This window comes from Vulpes lagopus, chromosome X (assembly GCF_018345385.1).
Source record: "Vulpes lagopus strain Blue_001 chromosome X, ASM1834538v1, whole genome shotgun sequence".
NCBI classification, from domain to species: domain Eukaryota; kingdom Metazoa; phylum Chordata; class Mammalia; order Carnivora; family Canidae; genus Vulpes; species Vulpes lagopus.
This window is the reverse complement of record NC_054848.1, coordinates 107,475,007-107,482,066: the sequence shown is the minus strand read 5'-3', so window position 1 is coordinate 107,482,066 and position 7,060 is coordinate 107,475,007.

The following is a 7,060-nucleotide window of genomic DNA, read 5'->3' as shown; positions in this document are numbered from 1 at the left end:
AAATGCAATGTTGTATCCTAGATTGGAGCCTGGAACACAAAAAGGATATCAGGAGAATACCTAATAGTCTTCAGTTTAGTTAGTACTAATATACCAGTATTGATTTCTTAATTGTGACAAATCTACCATGGTAGTATAAGATGCTAATTTAGTAGAAAATGGGTAAAAAGGTATCTGGGAACTCTCTGCATTATCTTCAGTATTTGTCTGTAAAGTTAAAATTGTTCAAAACAGTTTTTAAGTTTTGTGTGTATGTGTGTGTGCATGTGCATGTGTTGGGCAGCATAATGGCTGCTGCCCCCCCCCCCCGATGTCTATATCCTTATCCTTGGGACTTATGAACATGTTAGGTTACATGGAAAAGGAGAATTAGGTTGCAGATTGAATCAAGGTTGTTAATAAACTGACCTTTCTTGGGGGGAGATTATCCTGGATCATCCAGGTGGGTCCAACATAATCACAAGGGTCCTTAAAAATAGAAGAGGAGGACAGAAAGGAAGAAACGGGAAATGTGATCAGGACAGAATGGTAAAAGAGATGCAATATCGCTGGCTATGAAGATGGAGAAAGGAGACAAGAATTCAGGAAGCCTTTAGAAGCTGAAAACGCCAGTGAACAGATTCTCCCCTAGAGAAAGAAGCAGAAGGGAGCACAACTCTGCTGACACCTTGAGCTTAGCCCCGTGAGACCCAGGTCAGACTTCTGACCTACAGAACTGTAAGAACAAATTTGTGTCATTTCAAGACACTAAGTTTGAGGTTATTTGTTATGGCAGGAATAGGAAACTACATATATATATATACACATATACTCTGTGGTCATTACCGCAAACCCAGAAAGATAGGTATCTTCCCGTTTTATAGAATGGAGCTCTGGGACACCTGGGTGGCTCAGCGTTTTAGCACCTGCCTTCAGCCCAGGGCGTGATCCTGGAGTCCCCGGATGAAGTCCCACATCAGGTTCCTTGCATGGAGCCTGCTTTTCCCTCTGCCTGTGTCCCTGCCTGTCTCTCTCTCTCTCTCTCTCTCTCTCTCTCTCTGTCTCCCTCCCTTTTCTGTGTGTGTGTCTCATGAATGAATAAAATCTTTCTTTAAAAAAAGGAAGTAGAGCTTTAACAAAAATTAAAGTCACATGGTGAGTAAGTATCACAGCTGGGACTCAAACCAAGTTCTGACTCCTAATTTTATGCTTTATTATCAATGTGCTGCCTCTCTGGGTAGGGGTCCAAGGCTTAGCACACAAAACCCTATTTAAGCCATAGTACAGCCAAAATATTGTAGGTTCACAAGTTTAAAAAAATAAATTTTGAAAACCAAAAGTGACTGTGAAGCCACTTTTCTAATGTTTAAAAAAACATCAGAAAGCATATTTTAAAAGGGCACATTTAGATATTTTTTAAAAATATGTGTACCGGTTCTCTATTGTGTTCTAATACCAGTGAATGAAATGCCGTATACTTGCATAAGCACTATTTGTTTATCTTGAAGGCTGCTTAAGGTAAATCAGACCTAATTAAGAGAAGGAAGTCGACAGAGACTTCTGTGAAGAAGCTAAAGGTGACTTTGGGCCACTTTGCAGGGCTTTAGAGATTGAGGGCACTGTTTTTTTTTTTTTAATGTCTAATTTTACTTCAAAGCTTATGGATACAGATGCATCACTAGAGCTGCTCTTACCTAGCCTTGATCAGGATTGTTTTCAGCTCACAAAAGAACATTGCTTTCACTCAGAAATAACAAAAAAATTGCCCCAAGCCTCAAAGCAAAATTTCATAATCCATTTTGTTTACTCCCTTTCTCTTAGTTTCTGGGTTTCTCAGGGTGTCTTTGTCTTGGGCTCTGTGTTTTTCTAGCTCCACTTAGGGTGTGGGTACATGTGTTTGGAGTTGACAAAGTACTTTCTTCTCCATTAATTCAGTTTGATTTTGCTGTTCTCAGAAACCCTTTGAGGCAGGCAAAACAGATGTCACTATTCACATTTTCTAGACAAGGAAACCAAAACTCTGGATCAATGGAGATGGGCAGCAAATTCAAGAGAGTCTGAGTCAAAGTCAAGCTCTGTTTCCACCACAGCCGACTATTTTATCCCCACATATGAAGCCACACACCACTGGAACCTCAGCAGAGGAAGAGCTGGAAAGGAGGAAATGCTGTCCCCAAGGAGGAAAATTTGGAGGAAGGAGAACAATGGTGTTATTGTTCCTACAGGTAGGGAGGGATGGAGGGAGAAGAAAAAGACAGTGCTTATGAAGCCTGGAGATCAGTGCATGGGTCAATCATCTATGCCTCTTATGGATGGTAGATGGGAGAGATGGAGGCCTAACGGTATGGGAAGGAAAGGAAACTCATAGTTGGTGGCATCAGAAGGAAAAGTGGAGGGATCCCTGGGTGGCGCAGCGGTTTGGCGCCTGCCTTTGGCTCAGGGCGCGATCCTGGAGACCCGGGATCGAATCCCACATCAGGCTCCCGGTGCATGGAGCCTGCTTCTCCCTCCGCCTGTGTCTCTGCCTCTCTCTCTCTCTCTCTGTGACTATCATAAATAAATAAAAAAAAAATTAAAAAAAAAAGAAGGAAAAGTGGAAAGCACAGAGGCCATTCATATGCCAGGGCTATTCATAATTTGGGAGTTTATTAGCTGGAGCCCAAATGTCTGAGAACATCTTGAAGCAAACTATATGCAAGCTATGTCAATTTCAGGTTTGAGCTAATAGATCACCCTAGCTTTACTTTCTAGCCCATCCTTTCTTCCAATTACAGGCCAAAGCCTGTTCCCTTAGGCACTGGGGGAGCAAAGGCCTTTAGGTTTGGATCCGATATTTACCCTCAGTCTCAGCAACCCCAAGGCTGACTCAGAGGTGTCTCTGAGTTATGCTTGCTGCAATTCCTGAACCAAACATCATTTACCTCTTAGGCACCCCCAGGCTGGGGTCAGTTCCTCAGAGCTGTTACTGATGAGGTGGTTCCCATTCTTTCTGTGACATTTAGAGATATATGCTTCAAGTTTACTCAATTTTCTTCCCCTCTTTACCATCTCCCCCACTAACACCCACTCCTTCAACAACAAAAGTCCTCAAACACAATTTAGAGATCAGGTTTCCTGGTAGTAAGCAGCTCACGTTTTCTCTATACCTTTCTGTATTTTCCAAACAAACAATAACACATCTTCAACTTTATGTTTTTAGCTACTTGTGTCTACTCAACTGAGACTTCCTTTCCATCTACAATATTACTTAAGGAATGCTTACAGCATCAGGATCATATGATGTATTTAGTCTTACCTGTACTAAATCTTGTCTGAGAATTTTTATTTCTTTTTTTTTATTTAAAAATTTTTTTTTAGAATTTTTATTTCTTAGTATAACATTTTGGATAAGTTTACCCAAAGAATTTAGCACAGTGCTTGGTGATTGTCATAATTTTTTACAACAGTCCTTTAATTTCATGTCACCATGTCCAAATTCACTCATTAATTCAGGCGGTCTTCTTCCTGTTTATATGCTTAAATACCTAAACCTCAAAGGATGAGTTCCTTCTGATAGGGTTTCTTATTAACAATTTAGCCCAGTCATGGCATGAAAGTTCTTACAAAAAAAAAAAAAAAGAAAGTTCTTACCACTTCAATCCCAGAGTTCTCACCTCTCTCCTGGCTGTCCAATTTCCCTCCTTCTTGTCCTAATCATCCTTTGTTTTACATTGTAGGCCCCATCTGACTTTGAGGACCTGTAGCCCTTTACTATTGCCTATAGATTTACAATTGTACTTGCCAAATAATTCATTAATTATTTTGGTTTCAAAATTAAATCTAATATGTGAATTCCAAGAACCAATCAAAACCATTTCAGTTATCTGAGGCAGGGCTTCCAGCAGCTTTTATCATAGAGAACACAGCTGTAAACCCACAAAGAAATGAAAAAAAAATGTATGCGTATTGAGGGCATTGCCATCCCAAAGCTTCCCTCCAACCTATGGATTATAATGTGTGTCAACGATGAAGGTTTGCTTCTCAAATGCAATGTTCAGTTTTATGTGTCAACTTGGCTAGGCCACAGTCCCCAGTTAGTCCATCAAATACTAATCTAGTTGTTGCTGTGAAGGTATTTTGTAGATGTGCTTAACATCCACAATCAGTTGACTTTATATAAAGGAGACTGCTCTCAATAATTTGGGTGGGCCTCATCCAATCAGTTGGAAGAGAAAAGTTGATAGTCCCCCCGAGGAAGAAAAATATTCTGCTTATGGACTGTGGTGTCATCTCTTGCCTAAGAGGTTCCAGCCTGCCCTTCCTGATGGCCCATTCTACAGATTTCAGAATTTCCTATCCAGCCTCCACAATCATGTAAGGCAACCAATATATATGTATGTTTTTTGTGTATATATGTATATTTTGTATATATATACACATAAACATACATACATGTGTATGTATGTACATAAATATATAGTGTGTGTGTCTATGCACACACACAATTACTCAAAAATATAGTAAAAGGGAGATGAGAAGGGGGATGTTTGAAGCTGATACACTAACAAGTTAATAGGAAGAGAGAAGATACCAGAACCACCAAATCATCATGAAAAGGTTAACTTATGTCAGTGTAGTAAAGACATAAATATGGAATACGATGCTTAAAGGAACTTTCAAAATTCTATTTAGTTTCACTATTAAAAAATATGCCTTCTATATTCAAAAGACATGAACAGAAATTTCACAGAGGAAGACATAGACATGGCCAACAAGCACATGAGAAAATGCTCCGCATCACTGACCATCAGGGAAATACAAATCAAAACTACAATGAAATACCACCTCACACCAGTGACAATGGTGAAAATTAACAAGACAGGAAACAACAAATGTTGGAGAGGATGTGGAGAAAGGGGAACCCTCTTGCACTGTTGGTGGGAATGTGAACTGGTGCAGCCACTCTGGAAAACTGTGTGGAGGTTCCTCAAAGAGTTAAAAATAGAGCTACCCTACGACCCAGCAATTGCACTGTTGGGGATTTACCCCAAAGATACAGATGCAGTGAAATGCCAGAACACCTACACCCCAATGTTTATAGCAGCAATGTCCACAATAGCCAAACTGTGGAAGGATCCTTGGTGTCCATGGAAAGATGAATGGATAAAGAAGAAGTGGTCTATCTATACAATGGAATATTACTCAGCCACTAGAAACGACAAATACCCACCATTTGCTTCGTTGTGGATGGAACTGGAGGGTATTATGCTGAGTGAAATAAGTCAATCGGAGAAGGACAAACATTATATGGTCTCATTCATTTGGGGAATATAAAAAATAGTGAAAGGGAATAGAGGGGAAAGGAGAGAAAATGAGTCGGAAATATCAGTGAGGGTGACAGAACATGAAAGACTCCTAACTCTGAGAAATGAACAAGGGGTAGTGGAAAGGGAGGTGGGCAGAGGGATGGGGTGACTGGGTGACGGGCACTGAGGGGGGCACTTGACGGGACGAGCACTGGGTGTAATGCTATATGTTGGCAAATTGAACTCCAATAAAAATTTTAAAAATAAAATAAAAAAGAAAAAATATGCCTTCTATATTAAATGAAACCCCAAGTTAAAAAACTGGAAATTGTTCTGGACTTTGTAGGCTAAGTAAATCATTTTTTCCTTTATTCTAAGAGAAATGGCATGCCGTTGAAAGATTTTCTGCAAGAGGTGACATGATCAGATTTGTATATAAAAATGATCGCTAAAAAAAAAAAAATAAAAATAAAAAAATAAAAATAAAAATGATCGCTCTGCTCGCTTTGGCAGCACATATACTAAAAATGATCATTCTGCCTGCCGCATGGATATCAGATGGATATCAAACTACAGGGAGATGAAAGTGGAAGTGGAGAGACCGCTTAAGAAATTTTCAATGAGGGGCACCTGAGCTGGCTCAGTCAGAAGAGCATGCAACTCTTGATCTTGGGTTTTAAGTTTGAGACACACACTGCATGTAGAAATAACAAACGAGCAAACAAACAAATACTTTTTAAAAATAGATTTGCAATGGTCCAGACCAGGTGTGAAAAAAATGGCGGCTGGAACTAGGGTTGTGGTGGGAGTAAGAGAAGTGGGTAAATATGGCTATATTTTGCAGGTCCAAGTGATGACAGGGACTTCCTAAGGGTCTGGATAGGAAGGTGAAGGAGTGGGATATATCAATGATGACTGCTAGGTTTCTGGCTCATAGAATAAGATAGATGAAGGTATCATCAGCTGAGACAGAGAACACTGGAAGAGGGCCAGGTTTGCTTGAAGTCAGGGATGTTAGAAAGAGAGAGAGAAAGAGAAGAACATGAGTTCTTAAGACCTGTTTCATTTGGAATTTCTGGGAATCATCTAAGAGGAGACTTCAAGCTGTCAATTACATGTATAGGGCTGGATCTCAAAGCAGAGCTCTGATCTTAAGATACAAATTTGTGAGTCATCGGCCTTTGGGTGGTAATTGAAGCAGAAGCTGTAAATGAAATCACCTAAGGAAAGAGTATAGAGTAAGAAGAGATAAATAGCCTAGCACTGAGCACTGAGAAGTTTCAATATTTAACAACTGGATACATATGCCTGCTCATGTTATAGGCTCACTAAGTGTTTATTGAACTACCCTTATGAAAAAGGTTCTGATACACCTACTGTTGTTGACTGAACCCATAGAGATCCCACACACGTAACTTTAAATGTTACAGTGAATTATAGCCTGAAATATCTTCTATCCACTTGGCACCAATCCAGTCTTCCCCACAGAGATCTGAGGGATTTGTGCCAAAAGGTGCTAAGCTTCATTCAAGCTGGATCTGTTTTCCCTCCTGCTTTCTTCTGCCATCGAAGATACAATCCACACAGGCTAATTTTCTCCTGTACTTTCTTTATACCCTTCCAAACTATACCCTTATCAAATGGAATTATATAGCTAGATTCCTGGTATTGGGATTTAAAGTAAACATGAGTTAAAAAAAATACACTGCACATTTTATAAAATGCACATTGGCATTTTATAAATATTTATTGAATGCCTATTCTTTGCCCATCCCTGGGGGAGAAAGGCAAAAGAT